The sequence below is a fragment of the Amblyomma americanum genome, chromosome 1 (assembly GCF_052857255.1).
Source record: "Amblyomma americanum isolate KBUSLIRL-KWMA chromosome 1, ASM5285725v1, whole genome shotgun sequence".
Classification (NCBI taxonomy): domain Eukaryota; kingdom Metazoa; phylum Arthropoda; class Arachnida; order Ixodida; family Ixodidae; genus Amblyomma; species Amblyomma americanum.
Genome location: NC_135497.1, coordinates 273,933,304 through 273,953,191, shown reverse-complemented (window position 1 = coordinate 273,953,191; position 19,888 = coordinate 273,933,304). Strand labels below are relative to the sequence as shown.

The following is a 19,888-nucleotide window of genomic DNA, read 5'->3' as shown; positions in this document are numbered from 1 at the left end:
TGATGACGCGCACAGATACCAGAGCCGTCGAACCCCCCCCCCCCCCCCCCCCCCCCCACACCCCCACCCCCTTTTCCGGAGGGGACGCGCGCGCCGCCGCGAGTGGCGCGCACGTCATGCTCAACTGACGATCAGAGCAACATGTGCAGTGAAAAGCTCAAGCCGCTGTTTCCTGCACAGATAGCTGCTTTGCCTTTTCACTGCGCATTTCACTCAGCTTCATTCCCAAAGACTGCAAAATTATCTTCTCCGAGAGAATTCCCACCCCTTCTTCGTGGCCGTGGTCTTGGTGTAGGCTGAAATAGATAAAAACCACAGTTAATTAACACATGACAGATTATGTGTGCTTGTCATTTTCAGTATATCTTACTTTATATCTACTTCAGCCAAATTCTTCCATGCAGACATGTATCAATTTAACTGATTTTGAGCAATTAAATGACTTGAACATGCACTTTGAAGGTAACTGCTGCAAAATAAATCAGTGTATATTTCAGCTCTGTTTATGAGCACTTATTTTTCTTCAAATGAGCAAATTTAAGAGAAACAGAACACAATAATTAATATCAGATATAGAGGCAGGGTGCTTTGATTTAAAAACATGCACATCTTCCATGGAAGTGAAGTCTGTATGAGTGGGCTCAACAAAAAATTGCTTAATGATTGGAAGTGCTTTTTTATTTTCTTGAAGTGCCAATGAACAACACAATTAAGTAGTGACATGACAGCCACAGTTTGCGTTTTCAAACGTATGGTAACATATGTGAATGAGGTTTATTGTCCCAAAGCAAGTCAGAAAGATTTTGCACCACCAATCCAATGACCTTCACTACAGCACCTCTGATATGCAATTTCGACTGCATTGAATTTTTCAAAGTGCACTGCCACCGCACAGCACTTTCCCAAACAATTGAAGCCCTAATATATCCTTACTGTACTTCTGAAAAGTTCCTAGTATGGCAAGTTTCCAATTAACACTTTCTAGAGCTGGATGCAGGCACCTTATATTTGAAAGTTTGAAAGTTTAGTTTATTGAAAAAGATGCATAGGTAAGATGTACATAAATTGATTATTACAGAAGGAGGTCCCAAAGTGGAAACTGTCAGGGGGACCTCCTGTAATTAATTGCATATTTGAAGTAGGATAAATGTATGGCAGATAGCAATTACATAGCGGAACACAGGTGCAATGAAAAGTAAGGTCTGAAATAACAGCTTAGTCATGCTAAATTTTAAAAACACATTTTGCAAACACAAAAAGAGAACATAGAACAAGCACTCAGGCAATAGAAGTCGTACACAATACTAACAGGTTTCACTGGCGTGGCAATTGAAGGCAATTATGCAGTACATGGTTTTTCAAGTTTTTATGGAATTGTGCTTCGGTGCGGAATGATTTGATGGTTGCGGGTAGCGAGTTCCAGACAGTGATTGCTGAAAATAAAGCGGACTGTTTGCCATAATTAGTTTTGACATTCGGAAGCAAAAGATTATGTTGTTCAGCGAATATAGTATTATCAACGTTACACAAACAGGAACCTGTAAATATAGAGAGAGTAGTGCTATTGTGACGGGCGCGATAAATTAATAAACCTAGTTTCATTTGGAGTGAACAAAGGAGAGGTAAGATATTGAGCTGGCGGTAAAGGGGAGCACTGGATGCGGTGTATGAGCTGAATGTCATTATTCTAACAGATTGGTTTTGAAGATGACACAAAGAAGAAAGATGGGTATAGTATGTGTTACCCCACGATGATAAACAGTAATTGAGGTGGCTATGAATGAATGCATAATAAAGTGAGCGAAGAATATGCTGTTGGAAATAATAATTTAATAATAACCACAAACTTCATAATATCATCTGCCTGTCTAACTTTCTGCTACCCCTGCTGTGCTTGCCTTCATTCCCTTCAAATCCACTCCTTTACCTTAAATGGCCATGCATTGATTATTTTTACTTAGCATTATACACCCTGCTCATTCTGTCAAATTTGAAAAAATATTGATAGTGCCAATCAATACAGATTTGTGTGTACGCTGGGCAGGCTTTGGGGAAACAGCCAGCTGGTTTGTCAGAAGTGATAAACAGTGCATCACAGCAACAATTAAAGCATATCATACATCTTAGCACTCATAATCCACCTTGTTCATACAGCCAGTGCAATCAGTTAATTTGTCTCATCGGTAAACAGGAATAAATGACAAAAAACACCTGCAGTATACACCTCCAACAATGAGCAAGGGCACCCACAAAGACTAAGGCAGAAACAAGAGAGCAGCTAATTCAGAAGAAACGAAACAGCCACGGAGTCAAAAATGCAGGAACTCACACAAAATGGTTCTGACCGCAGATGGCTCCAACGGTGGCCGCTACTCATTAGGCCTGTGCATCCCCTTGGCACGATTGCCTTTCACTGAGCAAGTCAGCAGAGCTTGCTCCGTAAACATGGCTGTCAGCAGGCCACGGGCAGTCGCTGTCGCAGTCTTCGACAGTTGTTCAATGTTTTTGACAGACAATGACGCCACAAAAACACCACATCCAGGCTCCAACTCTATTACCTGCAAAAACAAAGCACACACCAAATAATGTTAAGATTCATGTTCAAATCTGACCTATCAGTGCCAATAAAATTCCTTAAGTGGACATTGAGGAAAAGATAGCTTGTATCAACAGGCTACTGCATTCTATAATAAAAAGGAGACCACTTCTACAGTAAACAGTTATAATAAGAAAAAAAATACTGGGGGCCTTTTATTCTCCTTACATTCTGAGGATGCGTAACCATAAAGTGCTACTGTTTCACTCCCGTTGCTTTTTTTTTTAACCAAGTTAAATGCTCTTTTGCATGGTTTTTGCGTGGTTCAGCATTTTATTTTGGATTATATACATTGAGACTTGTTCAACGTTATATGATATGACACTGTAGCCTACAGTTCAATTGTTAATCAAAATTAACTTTAACCCAGACCTGTAATTAGGCATGTCCAATTAAATTCGATATAAGCTATCCTATGATATATGATTTGATGCTGTACCTTAATGTTAAATTTTTAATCACAGATAACTAATTAACGTTAATTAAGACCTACAGTTAGTTCACTGCAGTTACACTTGACAGAAGCTATTCAATGATATAACGATTGTGGCTTCACATGAACCAGGTGGATTATGAGTGCTAAGATAAATCATATGCTTTAACTGTTGCTGCGATGCATTGTTTATCATTTCTGACCAACTATCTGGCTGTTTCCCCAAAGCCTGCCTAGCGTACACGCAAGTCTGTATTGATTGGCACCATCAATATCACTATGCTTCACATAGCTACACAGCCACTATTCTGCACACATATGCCGTGCACACATGAGCTATGTTATGCATTAAAATATAGGTGTTGCCATGAGTGCCCAATTTCTCATAAAAATGAGTGTCCACATAAATTTTCAAGCCTGGATCTAAGCACCTAGGCTATATATGGTCATTCACTTCAAAATGGCATCGCAACTAGTTGTTTTTGGTGCAGATGCATGTCTGAATCAATTGTGACAGGAATATTTTGAATTCAATTTCCTCAGGCGAAAATGTGTTTTAAATGTGGCTAGACAAATTCACTATAGAAGCAATTTTTACTCAGAGCAATCAATGGATAGAGTTCCCTTGATTGGTGAAGGAGCAAATGCTCTTTCATCATGCATGGCTCCATATGACCCAGAAGGTGGGTGCAGCATTCCAAACTACTATTCTGAGCCTCCTATTGTGTACACACATGGAAAGCAGAAGTTTTCGGCTTCCTTTCACACTTCTTGTGTGAAACTAGAGGCTTGGAAATTTCCTACTATTCTGGCAGTGAAACGTGAAAGGAGGGAAGTGGCTTTATTAGGACCACATGTGTCTCCAGTGTTGCACTTTTCTGCCTCAAAAACGGTTCGGCAGCCAAGGTGAAGTGCCTTTGCTATGCACAGAAGTTGGCTTATGCAAAGGATCCATATATTTCTTATGAATCAAAATGATACTGTGTGCATCCAGCACATGACCTGATAAAGTTGGCATAACATATTTTCAATTCAGGTGTATACAGACCATAACATCTTATACAAGTTAAGCCTTTAGTTGCTGCCAACAAAGGGAGCATGAATATGCTCATTTGTCCTTCACTGGTTGTCGCTTTGCTTAAGCAAACATAGCTGTGTGCACAAGTATTTTCTGTAAGAAAGCTGGAACCTGTAATGTGCGTAATTTGAGCACTTCATGTATCCTTGCATGAAAACAGTTCAGGAAAGATTTCTCTCTGGCCGCATTGATCTCACAGGCCATGAAGAAGCCAAACCAAACACAGGCTAGTTGCTCTATCATTAAAAAAAAAACAGCTGCAGCGCATCACCAGTCATTTTTCGTTTTGCAGCAGTGTGGCACACACAGTTTCTTACAAGTTCACATCACGCCACAAGCGAGGAAAAATCAGCGACTAAAAAAAAATCCTTTCCTTTGCATGAGCATAAACGAGAAACTGATCTCTACTTGAAGAATGTGTAGAAGAGTTCACCAATGCTTCATGACAATTATACAGTAACTCTCTAGTCAAGCATGTAAACCTAAATGCATATCAGAATAATTTTTCCTCATGAGCAAAGATGTAACTTTTAAATTATACACTCACAATATCCATTATGCGATGAATGAAAGGAATTACGGCGTGGCAAAGGATGTCAAGGATGAGTAGAGGTGTCTATTCATTTCGTGCTTTGTGGAAACATTTTCTTTCTTTTAGTTTAAACTCTGTCTTGCTATTTGAACTGCATGAATTTATCTGACTCAATTTTCTGCTAATTTTTACTACTTTTACCATGGTTTAAAAAGTGTTTGCTCACACATCACAACATTAGATGTTTCGAAGAAACCGAAACCCGTGTTAAAGACGTACAGGAGAAGTAATAGTCGCAAGCAAGATGTCCTTAAAGAAAAAATTGGCTTTATGAAACAAGAACAAATATTTTGTATTGAGTCATTTCAGTCTCAGTGAACTATTTTTCTGTGTATGAATGGACGATGTGTATTATTATCTTATAAGCCCATCACATTTGTCACCCTTTGAAGTGGTAAGGAAAGTTTTGCTGTAGTAGTCAAGAGAGAATCATGGAAGTTAAAGAATCTAAAAAGATATTTTGAAAGACACCCCGAATATATTGAAAAATTACAGGGGTACACTTAAATCTACTGACTTGCCAAAATGTGAAAGCATGTGTGTTCTGCACACTGCTCTGTTACGAGTTCCACGTGCATTTCTTCTGGTCAAATTCGGATGAAGACAAATTTTGGGAGTCAAAAGAGAAAATTTGGAACCAAATTTGGCCCAAATTTGCAAGTCACCACTGAAATGGCCATACTCAAATTAGGTTAGACATCAATTTTGTTCGAATTCAGATGAAGTCAAATTTTAGAGGTCCCTATAGACACCGAATTTCGGGGTGGGCCCACATATGTTTGGAGAGCACCATTGAATTGGCCATTATCGAATTAGGTTAGACATAATTTTGGTCCAATTGTGGCGAGGGCAAACTTCCAAGGGTCCAGGAAAGGGGACAAATTTTGGGGATGGGTCATACAAATTTGGAGATGACTAGTGATTTGGCCGTACTCAAATTAGATCGCATACCAAATTTGGTCAAATTACCTGACTATTCATGCTGACATGCTCTGATAACAGTTCTTACAGACACGCTCTGTCCACAACTTAATTTGCTCCATTAATTAACAAATCATCTAAACATCTAACTTAATTACTCCTACCATTTACATATGTCCTTAATGAACTCTTCTATTAATTATCCATGCAGTTGGTGATCGACAGTGTGCGGACAGTTGTAATGACACGTTTGACGACAGCTAGGCTCTGTCCACGCCAGCCATGAGCCAAGAAATGCTTTCGCATTAAAATTATCCAATGATCCTAACAAAGGGCATGCTCTGTAAGTGGCTGTTATAAAAAAAGCCTTTTCAGATGTGATGAATGGGTGGCTAATGCGAGCATTTGTATTTAATGATGTGCAAGGTTGCTACAGTTTTGTGAGTTGCGTCGTCCTGTAGCAAAAAAACTACGCTGAAATTAAATGGTGCAAAATTACCAGAATCTTGAGTAGGCACATATCCTATGGAACCATGCTTCACAAAATTTGCGTATTCTTTAGAACCACACATTTACGCAGCAGCTGGTCTGGCCAAGGTAAACACTGCCACATGATTATGACACCCAACAAACAGTGTAAATTCTGCACAGGATGAATGGTGCCACACAATTCACAGTGCATGAACCCTTCTTCCGACAGGCGGAATCTCTAACTATCCTATACATTATGGCTAACACTCATGACCTTTGGGGAGCTGGGAAAAAAAAAGTCTCACTTCCTTCCTATGTTTCTCAGTTGATAGAATACAGCTCAAAAATGCAAGAAACAAATGTGTTTGACTATTTTAGGATGAGCTCTTCCACACCACACCTTGCTCAAAGAACTACTTTTGTTGCATTCTGGTCACTTCTTACAAGGGGTTGCACTGAGTGTATCCACACAGACATAGAGAGGGCATGTGAAGAAAATCATTCGTACAGAATTATGCAGTGTGAAGGAAATGCAATGCAAAGCAATTGAGCCCTGTAGACTGGCTACCCCACAGGTTCAAATATGGCTATCTCATGGGTATAATGCGGCAAAGAGACACTGCTGGTAATGTCACACTTTCATTAAGCTCCTGCCCTGTCTGTATTTAACTGTTTAAAAATGAATCACTGGTTTCACTATAAATACTATTCTATTACACACGGAACCTTTTCTTCAAATATTGCAATATGAAAGGAGGTTGTCTCTTTTCTTGTAGGACAATGCTGCATTTTTTTTTGCCTGACATCAGCCCAATGAAACAAGTGGACTTAACAGTAGTTTCTCTCAACTGCAACATTTTCAAAAAGCAAGAAAGGTCTCAATTTACTACCTATTGACAAGCTGTATGGAAATACTGGCATGCATATTTTTTCAGTAGAGCTGTATTCCAGACTTGTTTAAGCCAAGACATTTTTTGCCTAGGCGTTGTTTACAGCCACAAAATACAGTTATGATCGAAGCGTGACAGATGTGAAAAAAGCCATTAAAAGTGCCTTAAAAATTCAATAATACCAGAGAAATGACCTCGAGACAAGAGCAGAGAGCGCAAACCCTGATGGCATAGCTATGTTCAGTACAAGACACTGCAGCACCTCCATGCTGAAACATCATGCACAGAGTACTTACTCCGAAGTCGCTCCATGTGTGCCGCAGCTGTGATGACATGCTCACGTTAGATGGCGCGGCAGCTGCACTGACTCCAGGAGCTTGCTGTTCATTTTGTACTGGTCCCACAGCACCTTCTCCAGGATCTTTAGCAGCCTGCATGTCACTGTTATCATCAGGTGGTAGTGTTGAAGCATCTGCTGATTGTTTTCCAGATGGCCCAGCTTCGTCCATGATGGGTAGTTGCCGAGGGCAATTTTTTTGCTCCAGTTCCTTGACGAGCTTTCCAGCTCTTTTGAGGTAGCCGTCAAGCCCTAGTGCCAAATGATACCGCACACTTTAGTAAACAATGATAAAAAGCAATAGAGAGGAAATAAAAAGTTGCCAGAGGGTTCGCTTTTATATTATTTACCACAGTTAATGCAGGAAATAACACAAGTGCAAATACACGTATACTCTATGATCACAACAGTCTACTGCCAGAAAAAAGTGCAAAAATATTCACATATTCTTGTAGACCTTTCTATGCTATAACAGTAAGCGTAGAAACGATCGTTTGGGCAGGAATTTATACATAACCAAAGAAAGTGACACCATAGCCAACTACAGCTATGTGCCGCGCTAAAACTTAACATGCGGCCCAAGCAGTCAGGTTGCTTTGTTGTTGCTGTTGCGTGCTGGTTTTAATGGCGCATAAGCAACTGAGACTATCATGCGCCAAACACCAGGTTAAAAGTCTGATGGGCGTATTATGGACTGCAATTGTTCTTTCTGAAAATCACTGATCTAACAGAACAAACTTTGGTATTTCCTTACTTGCCCCTGCAAACGTTCATTTTCTTTCCTTAAATCTTCAATTTCCTTGCGCAGATCCACTTCGTGGGCTTCCTTGATAGAAGCTAGGAGGTTGTCACATTGTTTCTTTTGACAGCGTTGTTTCTAATGATATTAAACAAAAAAACAATTTGCGCACATCTTTGCAAACACTGCATAAAAATACAGCTGCAAAAATTATAAAACGAGCTATACAGCTACTGGTCATGAACTCTGAAAGCCCTACAGCCCCAAGAGATTGCAGAACAGACAATAAGGTATATAGGAACGCTTTAAGCCCTACGGCCCCAAGAGATTGCAGAACAGACAATAAGGTATATAGGAACACTTTATTTATAGAGCGATTTTCAAATGTGTTTTTGCGACACTGAACTTGGGTGCATAGAAGAAAACGAAGAAAAATGCTTCACTGGCAGTAACAGTGCTGTCTGCCTCCAACACCCTGTGGCACAGGCAGAGATTTTTTTTAATGTGTAAGCAATAATAGGCTCATGCCACAGAAAAGTGTCTGCAGAAAGTGTGTCTGCATGCAATCCCAAAACTTGCCTCCCTGAGCCCCTAAAATTAGACTTTGTCAGAATTTGACAAAGATTGGTGTCCACATGATTTAAGTATGGCCAACTCAGTGATGACTTTCAAATTGACGTGGTCGACCCACAAAATCTGGCCCACCAGACACCTGAAATTTGACTTCGTCCGAAGTTGGCCAAAATTATAGGTGCCCAACTTAATCTGAATATGGCCAACTTAGTGGTGACTCCCAAATTCAGGTCGGCCACCCTAAAAATTTGAAATTATTCACATTCTCTGGGCATGGGAGACTATGTGCACCCTTGGAATTTTTTTTTATTATATAGTCTTGACTCCCATATAGCTGTTGCTACATGGGCACTTTCATTCTTAACTGAGTGCATTCCTGACTTACATTTGAAGCATACATCACATACAACACCACATGGTCAAGAAGGTAACCTGCTGTGTGTACTGGTATGCCTGTCATGTTTATCTTGAATACTTTTTTACTGCCTGCAAGGCGATGTTCCCTCTACTCCTGTCTCTCCTGGCATGGTAGATGAAGTTGAATGCTATGAAAAGTACCAGTTTACGGCTGCTTTATGAAGCAAGAGAATTATTTTATGTGCTTTTTCACCCCACAACAAACACAGCACGTACATTTATTGCTAAGTGGCATCCACTGTTTTGAACGAGTAACAAGAGACACCTTAGAGCTGCCGTTGACAAATGCAAAAAATGCTGATGAAATTTAAATGACGTCTCAAAACTGCCCAATCACAAACACATATGTAATCACTGTTTTATATCTCAAAGGCTTGCTATATGTGCTGCGGTCTAAGAAAGCAGGAAGAATATACAGATCAGAAACAATATTTTTTTTATATATGCAGTACCATGCAGTTACTGCAGAGTCGATAATGATGAAAAAAAATAATTGCAGCTGTCTATGCATGCACACGTGGGCGCGCTCGCACACGCGCGCACGCGCGCGCACACACACACAAGGCTGCAAACGTACAGCGCTACCAAGAAATAATTGAGGAGACAATATCATGCTTTTTTCCCAGACTCCATTCGTGCAGTCTTGTTCTGAAGTGAAATCATTTTTTCCATTTTCCGCACGAGCTTGCGTTCGTCCTCTTAAATGAACCAGAAATGTACGGTTGGGAGCAAGTACAAAATGCGCAACACTCAATAAAGAATTATTTCTCTTCAATGCCTACAATTTGAGAGATATGCAGCATACATAGCAGATTTTCCACACTGATGTAAGCACAACAAAAAAAATAAACATTCCTTTCTCGAATTTGGATGCTAATTCATGCTAATTCGGGGCAAACTGCAGTTTAATTACCACGGCACAAAAATTACCGCCGCAATACACCGCTGCACAATAGATCCTTTTCCGCGAGCGCCCTTTGTTCAAATATTTGGCCTTGTATGGGGAACCTGCGCTGCCAAGGTGGCACTGCAGTTGTTCCATTCGGTGACTCAAAACTGCTTTTGTCAGCCGCTTGGGCCGCTGCAAACGCGGGAACACGTTCTGCGCGATTAGATACCCGCGTTTGGCTCACAGCATTCATTGCCTAGCTTCTCTCGGCGTAGCCCAGATAGCTGACGCACGGGACGTGCGCCCTCGACAGAGCGCGGAGGCTCACGCCATTAAGCGGCTGAAGGTGGCGCGGAAAAGTACTAATAGTAGGGAGAAAGACAGAGACGTTGTTCGATCTCCTGTCACCTCAGCTCTGTTTATTTACCTAATTTTCTCTTATTTACCTAGTTTTATTTGAATATTCGAGGATGGCAGCATTTTCAAGACGGTACTGTCCCTATGGGAAGAGTACGGCTGCTCCGGCGCCGGCAAGCCTAAAGGGACAACGCACGCCAATCAATGGAGGCTGGCTCGGAAGAGGCTGGCTCGGAAGAGGCGGCCATGGCTTCCTAGGCTGTGGAGCGACCAGTACATGGATACGGCCACCCATCCAGTGAGACCTCATCGCTTAGTGGGGCTGAGTCAACGATCGTGGACGGTGACGAGTCAGTGGCCGATATCGCTGACGTGGACAACGAGGGCTTCAAGTTGGTGAGTCATCGCAAGCAATGAATGTTAGGGATCCCGGTAGTGGTTGAGCCCACAGAAAAAGGGGTTGATTTAAGAGAGAAGCATCCCATCTTACTTTTCGCGGCCATTCAATCACTGCTGGGATCAGTTCCGATTCGAAGCCGGTTCACCATGCACGGGGCTCTTCAGCTGGATGTCTCGACGGAAGAGCAGGTTGACAAGCTTCTGCAGAGCTCTCAGATTTTTGCCATCAGTTAACGTGCGATTGCCCCATTCCTACATGAAGAACACCTGTGTTATTAAGGGTGCACCAAAGTGGTATTCAGAACGCGACCTACTTGATTATCTGAAACCACAAGGTGTACTGCACGTGAAACGACTTGTGCGTCGTGTGGAGTCTCCAGGAAAAGAATGGGCTGCGAAACCTACCAACTCTATCGTGTTGACATTCGCTCCCAACTCAGAGCGCCCCGAAAAAATTGATCTGGGATTCACAAAACACACAGTTGCAGATTTCACTGAAGCTCCTTCACGGTGTTTTAGATACCAACGGTTTGGGCACGTGGCCAAGGTTTGCACAAAAGATCGGCGCTGTAAGCGCTGCGGAGGCAACCACGACTTCAAAACCTGCAAGACCGATTTGGCTTGCGCCAATTGCAGCGGTGATCATCCAGCGAGTTTCGGAGGCTGCGCCTTCCGTGTGAGCGCTCTGCGCCGTCGGATATCTTTTATTGCTGGTCCCAAAACCCCACCGACTGAGACTCATGTCCCAGGATTAGACGAGTTCCCAGTGTTAGAGTCTGATGTTGTTGCATTACCCAACAATGTCCCTAAGAGACCTGAGTCCAGCAACACGTCAAGGCCCAGTGTGCGCGAGTCGGCTGTTCGACTTCCAGCAAAAAGTGTCTATGTTCCTGAGCGGCCGGATCACAGCCAGACTCCATGGCAAGGGAGACCCTCATATGCACAAGTGACAAAAAAACCAGCTACTGCGGCCAAGAGTGTGTCCTCGTCGGCATCTTTTGTCGATGTTGTGAGTGCGCTGCGCAAAATAAGGAGCTCAAAAATCAAGGTATGTCTGACCTTCTTCATGTTTTGTTTGGGGCCCTGCGTTCACATGTTCCAATGATGGCGCCTGGTAACCTGAAGAACTTCCAACAGCTGGTGCTTTCTTTTGAGTCCCTAATTACCACCTTCGCAGCGAACTTCCTTGCGATCTAATATGGATGGGGTTCCACTTGTGTTCCAGTATTGGCCCTGTCAGAAGCTGGCCTGCAAAGCGGGAGATGTTTGACTGGATATGTCACCCATAAAAACTGCAGCATAATGTTATTTCCTGCAGGAAGTGCTGCACTTTACATAAGAAGGAAAATTCCACATGTTTCTCTAAGCGTTGCCGATCTTTGCACGGATGACATTGAAGTAGCGGCTGTTAGAATACAGCTCAGCTCTCGAACCTTTCTATTGCATCCGTGTACGTGTCTCCGCGGAAGAAGGTAGCATTGGATTAGTTTCTACAGCAGCTCTGCGACCGCTTCCCAGCTCCTAGAATCATCTGCGGTGATTTCAATGCTCATCATGTCATTTGGGGTGACAGGAACATGGATTCCCGTGGACGCAAACTCGTAGAGGTTATTGACAGTCTGGACCTGTGTGTTGCCAATGACGGAAGCCCCACTTTCTTCCGGCCTCCAGCCTCAGCGACAGCTATAGACCTGACACTGCATTCACCTGACGTCCGCGTGAGTTGGTCAACAGCGCCTGACAACATGGGAAGGGATCACTATCCGATTTTTGTGTTTGCTGCCGACTTTCATATGCATGCTACTAAAAGAGAGAGAGAGAATGAAAAGGAAACGCAGGGAGGTTAACCAGATGTGTCTCCGGTTTGCTACCCTACACTGGGGATGGGGGATAGGGGTTAGAAAGATGACAGAGAGGAAAACGCAAAAAAAAAGGAACGTGCACACATGGAGACACACACACACAAGGCGTTCCAGTTAAAGTCTTTCACACAGGCCGGTAGATTGTAAGAAGTGCAAAAGCGCTTGCACGGCCTTCTTCTGCGACGGTACGTCCTTTCGATGTTGTAGAATTCTTTTTTCGGATAGCGGTTGGTCGTCCAGTTGGTCAAGTTCGTGGCTAAGGCATGCCCTCTGTGGACTGTACTGTGGGCAGGAGCACAATATATGGCCAATTGATTCTTCATGGCCGCAGTGGTCACAGCTTGGGGTGTCGGTCATCCCTATGCGGAAGGCATAGTATTTAGTAAAGGCAACACCCAACCAAAGTCGATATAAAAGCGTGGCGTAGCGTCTCTATGGCGAAGCTGTGATGGCGCTCGAAGACTTAATGTTGGATCAAGTGAGTACAGTCGCGTATTTCTTAAATGTGGCTCATTCCATTGTGACTCGGTGCACTGCCGAGCAAGTAGGCAGAGCTCCCGTGCCGCGTCAGTTCTAGAAAGAGGAATTGGGACGTGGCGCTCCTCAGTATGGGCTGAGCGGCCAGCGTGATCCGCCCGTTCATTGCCGATAATCCCGCAGTGACTTGGAAGCCACTGGAACGTTATTTCATGGACGGCATCACTTATTAGTGTAACGTCTCTGTAATATGGAAGATTAGTTGTTCGTGTGGTCCGCGTCGTAGAGGTGACAGTAGAGACTGCAGTGCCGCCTTCGAATCGCAGAATATTGTCCATTTGTGTGGCGGTTCATCACCAATGTGAAGAAGGGCAGTTAAGAGCGCTGCGAGCTCTGCTGCGTTGTCGCGTGGGTCGTCTTAATCGCTGGAATGACGATTGCCGCCGCGGAGCTGCTTGGAAGGACAGATCCATCAGTGTAAATATGCGTTGAGTCACGGTAGTTCTCGTACAAATGTAGTAGCGTGAGCTGTGTAAGGGCTGGTGATGACAGATCAGCTTTTTTCGAGATACCAGGTATTGCGAGATTGATTTTTGGCTGAGCGAGGCACCATGGAGGGATCGAAGGTCTCGCAGCCGGAGAGAAACAAGCTGGCAATGATTCATCATATGCAGTTATCGTTTGGCTGAAAGATGTGTGTGGCCTGTCCGCTGGTAGAGAGGCTAAATGGTGACGAGGATTCCTGGCTAGATGCCTTATATGGGTCCTGAGTACTTCAATTTCAATGTGGGTCTTGACAAGGTGGTCTCTAGCGATTGCTATCGTAGCCACTGTTGAAGCATTCTGAGGCAGGCCTAGACAGATCCGGAGCACTTGACCCTGAATATTTTGTATTGTGCGTAGATTCGTTTTGCCTGTGTTGTTTATTGCTGGCAAGCTGTATCGCAGAAATCCTAGAAAAAGCACCCTGTACAGATGTAACATGGCACTAGGCGACATTCCCCAGGTCTTGCCAGCGAAAAACTTGAACAGGTGGCAGATGCCTGTCAACCGTTTTTTCACGTATGATATGTGTGGGCTCCATGACAAGTCCCTCTCGATTATGACACCTAGAAACTTGTACGATCGGACCCGTCGTATTATTTGGCCATTTATCACTACACTGTAGTTTGTCATGGGTTTGTGCGTAAATGGCACTAGTGCGCATTTCTCGGAGGAAATTTCCAGGCCTCGATTACGGAGGTAGATAACAGTTTGAGTGGCGGCTCTCTGAATTCTCGCTCGCAACTGTAGCCGTGTTACTGCAGATGTCCATATGCAGATGTCATCCGCGTACATTGATAGCCTGACTGTGGTTGGCACGTGCTCAAGGAGAGCAATTAGTGTTGATTAAATAACACGGGGCTAAGTACACCGCCCTGGGGGACGCCGCGGTAGCTATAGTGAAGAGAAGTATGGCCTTCCTCGGTGCTTACAAAGAAGGATCGCATGGATAGATAGCTCCATATCCATTGAAACATCCGACCACCCACTCCTACCTCTGCGAGAGCAGAGAGGATGGTTTCATGCGTAACGTTGTCATATGCCCCTTTAACGTCGAGGAATAAGGATGCGCAGAGACGCTTACGGCATTTCTCATGTTGAATGTAGGTCACCAGGTCGACGACGTTATCGATCGATGATCAACCGCGTCGGAAGCCCGCCATGGCATCTTTGTAGGTGTTGTGGTACTCCAAGTACCACTCCAGGCGTCCTAGGACCATCCTCTCCATTACTTTGCTCACACTGCTCGCCAAAGCGACCGGGCGATATGATGAGAGCTCCAACGGCGACTTGCCAGGCTTCAGCAGTGGAACAAGGCGACTTGTCTTCCAGGTTGTTGGTAGCGTGCCATTTCTCCAAGATTCATTGTACACCTCAAGAAGAACTCCTCTCGCTCGCTCCCCCAGGTGACACAGAGCTCGGTAGGAAATTCCGTCAGGTCCTGGCGCTGATGTGCGGCTACACACAGCTAATGCTCCCTTAAGTTCGTGGATCGAGAATGGTAGATCCAACCGGAAATCACGTGGTGGCGGGTAGCTGCTCGAAGGCGATGGAATGTTGGTAGCTGTGAGTTGGCCGGATAATCTGGCGCAGAAATCCTCTGCCACGTCAATCTCCGATCTCTTTTGAGAGAGGGCAAGCGCCTTGAATGGGAATCGCTGTACGGGAAGTGTCCGCAGCCCGCGCACCGTTCTCCATAGTTGCGATAAAGGCTTGCGTGGATCTAGCGACTCACAGAAGGCAGCCCAACGTTGCGATTCGAGCTTGTCTAACCGGCGCTGTATCTTCTTTTGCGTGCGCCTGGCGGTCCATAGATCGTCCATTGTTTTCGTACGTCGGTACCTTCGTTCAGCACGTCGTCGGATTGCTCGTAGTTGTTCTAGTTCCACATCAAAATCATTAAGTTTCGAGGAGCATGTTAGAGTACACATAGTGTCTTGCACCACGCTCTTGATTGCCTCTTCCAAGTCGAAAGATGAATTGGCGTCGCAGTGTTCTTTCATAATAGACTGAAATTTAGGCCAGTCCACTCTTTGGATCGTATCCTGTGTTTTGGAAGCGGTCAATCCTCTGATCTTGATGTACGTGGGGATATGGTCGCTTCCGTGCGTCTCTATGTCCGCAAACCACCCTGCACGTCTGACTAGGCTTCGTGAGACGAAAGCCAAGTCAAGACAGCTGCTGTACGTGGGGCCACGTAAGAACGTAGGACTTCCATCATTCGGCAGCCAAAGTTCATTACTGGAGGCGAAAGATACCAGAGCTCTGCCTCTTGCGTTATTTATCCGACTTCCCCAGAGTGTATGATGGGCGTTGAAATCTCCAATGATGACCCAGAGATTGGAAGTTGAGGAAAGGATGTCTCGTAGTCTTTTGTAATCAAATCGACTCACCACTCATCAGCCTGTACCACCTAATGACAGTAATCAATATATATGCCTAAACGTAAGGAAAAAGAATCTGGCCTTTACTTTTGTAGGTGCCTACCTATCTCCGTCAAGTCGATGCTACTAAAATTAGCAATGTGGTCAACTGGGACAAGTACAGAGAGCACCTAGAACGTGCTTCTGGTGATGTTGACAAAATGATTTCTAGTAAGCTAGCAGCAACTACGGTGGTCAAGTTACCTGATCATTTTCCGGCCCCGGATTTAAAACTCAGGAACCTTTGTGCAGCGAGAAGAAGGGTGGAGCGCCAACTCGTGCGGAAGAAGGACGACAGGCAACTGAAGACGACCTTCAATAGGCTGAATTCTGCTATTAGACGGCACACGAACAAGCTGTACAGGTCGCAGTGGGCCTCATTCTGCGCTAGTTTGACTGTGTTCTCACCGATGACGAGAATATGGCGAGTTATTGGCAGCCTTGCTGGAGAATCTTGCCCTTCGAAGCCTTTTGAAGCTCTTGCAATACGCAAGGAAAAACCTATTGCGTGCTTGGCAGAGGAATTTGCAGACGCACTCGTACGCGCTAATTCTGGAACAGATATATATACACCACCTGCTTCCTTCAGGTCTATCATGGACGTCCCGTTCACGCTTCGTGAGCTTCAGACTGCGCTGAATGGCCTGCGGCGCCGGTGTGCACCAGGTCCCGACGGCATCACCAATCCAAGTGCTGAATAATCTGCCCTTACAACTCAGAAAGGAGCTCCTCAACTTCATCAATCGAGTTTGGGAGACTGGCGATGTTCCTCCGTCATGGAAGGTGGCACATGTAGTTCGAGTGCTGAAGCCTGGCAAAGACATGACAGACCTTGTCTCGTATGGCCCTGTGTCATTGACCTCCTGTGTAGCTAAGTTGATAGAGAAGCTGGTAAATGAACACTTATCGTGGTGGCTTGAGGACAGCAAGGCACTGCCAACATGTATGACAGGATTCCGCCGAGGTCTTAGTGCCCAAGATAGCGTCTTAGACTTGGTGAGTCACATTGAACACCTGATAGCTTTCGGCCTTTCCACCTTAGCCATTTTTCTTGACGTTGCGAAAACTTACGACAACGTGCTCCAGAGCTCAATTCTAAACAGTTTGCAAGGCATGGGCATACAGGGTCATATGTTAAGATTCATTTACAAGTTTATAAGTGATCGCGTGGTTCGTGTACGGTTAGGGAGTACGTTAAGCACCGAAAGGGTTCTATCACGAGGTGTGCCTCAAGGAAGTGTTCTTTCTGCCACGCTCTTTAACGTTGTAATGGCTGGCCTTCCCGATTCATTGAAAAAAAGTTGCAGGCAAATGCGTATGTCAATATATGCTGACGACATCTGTATCTGGATTACTGGCTACCAACACAAGCGATTAGAATAGCTCGACTGGCTCTACTTTTGGCACAAGCTTACCTTCAAGGTGTGGGATTGTCTGTCAGTGGAAAAATCCGGCTTTGTTCTGTTTCCAGGTGTAGGAAGACGGTTGAAGATGGACCTTGGTCACTCTTGCATCCGTCAATTCAACCACACGCGTTTTCTGGGCATCCTTATTGACTCCCGTCTACAACGGCGAAAAGCTGTAGATGCGATTGTTTCATCTATATCTTCCCGTCTCAATGTGAGCTATAGAATTGCACGTGAGCAATGGGGAAACCATCCTTCTTCAATGGTCAAACTTCATGAAGCGCTGGTGGTCAGTCACGTAATGTATCAATTACCTTTAATTCCCCCTCGGCATCACAACTTGAACGTCTCGAAGTTGCCCACAGAAAGGGCCTAAGAAGAGCCATTGGAGTTCCCCGGGCGGCTACGGATAAGGCAGTACTTCATGAGTCCCTATCGAAACCTCTTAGCCTTATCGCTTCTCAGAGACTACTAATGCATCTTGACTGCCTAGGAGAGACGATAGCTGGGCGATCCCTTTTCCAGCGTCTCTGCAAGAGAGATGAGTCGAAGGCTTACTTGGCACTCAGTACTCTTAGTTCTTTAGGCATTAATGTCCCAAGGCAAAGGAAACGATTGAAACCCACCTGGTCTTTTCCGACCTTTGACTGTAAGGTTACAATTCCGCATGTGAGCGTAAAGCGCAGCTCTCCTTTGGCAGCAATGCGTTCACTTGTACTTGAACACTTGAAAAGAGAGTATGCCCGCCATCTTCAAATTTTCACGGATGGTTCTGTGGACAAGGTAAAACAAGCTAGCGCAGCGGCTTTTTACATTCCTTCTTTGGACTGTAAGTCTTCTGTTCGCTTTACTGCTGTCATATCCTCCACAACGGCTGAAAGTGTTGGTATTGAGGCGGCTTTATGGAAGTTAGGTTCTTGTCCGGCTCAACCTGTTGTCATCCTAACTGATTCAAAATCTGCCCTTCAGAGGTTACAGCACGGATTCCCTACTGATGCCTTGTCTATAGCTCTCTGCACTTGGTGCAGAATTTGCACAGCAGAGGCTTAATTCTACATTTCCAATGGGTGCCCTCTCACATAGGAGTCAACGGTAATGAGGTGACAGACAATCTCGACCATAAAGCTCTCTCAAGGATTCCATCAAAAAAAGTACCTCAAGATGGAAAAAGGCTCTCCAGGAAAACGGTGCTCGATCATTTCAGTACCCTGTGGAGTGCGTCCCACAAGCCATGTGTGACCAAGGGACTGAGAAGATCTCAGGCGACCCTTCTGCATCGAATTCGCACGGCCTCTGCTCGCACTCCTGCATGGATGCATAAGACGGGCATAGCATCGTCTCCGCTTTGCTCTTTATGTGGTGTGTGCGGGGATATCGAACATTACATTATGTACTGCCCAGAGTACAACGCGGTAAGGTATGTGACGTTCGCTTCCTTCAAGACAGGAACCCGTCACAGTACAGTTCAGGACATTGTCTACCCGAGTGGACACCAGACATGCAGAAGGAAGGCTGCGCGCCTTCTTTTAACATTTCTGCAGGACACGGATCTTGTTTCTAAATGGTGACAGCAGGAACGGACTATGGCCTACTGTGATTGAATGTGTGCGTAGATGGTGTCTTCCGGAGTGGACTACGTTATATATACTGTGAGTGAATGTGTGTATGGATTGTAGCACTATATACAATGGCCTATGTTCTACTGTGACTGAATATGTGCATAGATGGTGACTTCTGGAGTGGACTGTGTGGATTGATTGTGTGCATAGATGCTGACTGTGGGAGAGAATGTGTGCTATTACAAGAGACTGTGCGCATAGCGGGGTAGATGCGACAGGCTTTAGGTCATTGTTAATATAGAAGGAACGCTACGGTGGAGCAATTCCCGGCAGATAAAGCAAGGCTAACCCCATCTGTAGCATTTAACACCTCAACTCAACTACTAATAGTACTACCCAAAACTGCTTGCTCTTCGCTAGGCAGTGTGTTATGGCGCTGCAATCGGCACCGCAAACTTCAGCGTAAGTTCCCCTATCGGTATCGGGAACTATACACGCACATGAAGCTGCCAGCACCGGTGATTAACTGGCCACTACACGCCTGCAGGTAATTTAAAGTTGCACAAACGTCTTAAAGAGCGATATGAATATCAGGGCTTACCTGAAACGGCGATGAGTGTAGCAAAGAACGACCCTTCATTTCGCCACTGCACGACAACTTCGCATCCCTCGGCAAGGTCTTCGCCAGATTTGCTGCTGATGCGATTCATTTTCAAAACATCATGTCTTCTCGTCTTCAAAAAACACCGCGCCGTAACGGTTCATTGTAGAAAAAAAGGCCGCACACGGATAAAGGCAAATTCAACGTTTAGACACTCATAAAGTTGGGCGAACCTGCACCACACTGAAAGAGCGCAAATACCCAACGGCCTGAAGGGACCGTAGTCTAACTGCCAGAACATGATGCGCGCTGAAGCGTTTTTTTT

At 44.7% G+C, this 19,888-nt stretch overlaps 1 protein-coding gene and 1 pseudogene across 2 annotated transcripts in view; one reads left to right on the top strand and one right to left on the bottom strand.

Annotated features, from left to right (window-relative positions):
* The window catches only part of LOC144115101 (uncharacterized), a 68,987-nt gene that overhangs the window by 1,137 nt on the left and 47,962 nt on the right, over positions 1–19,888 (top strand). The window lies entirely within an intron of this gene.
* LOC144097171 (uncharacterized) lies at positions 77–11,149 on the bottom strand (annotated as a pseudogene).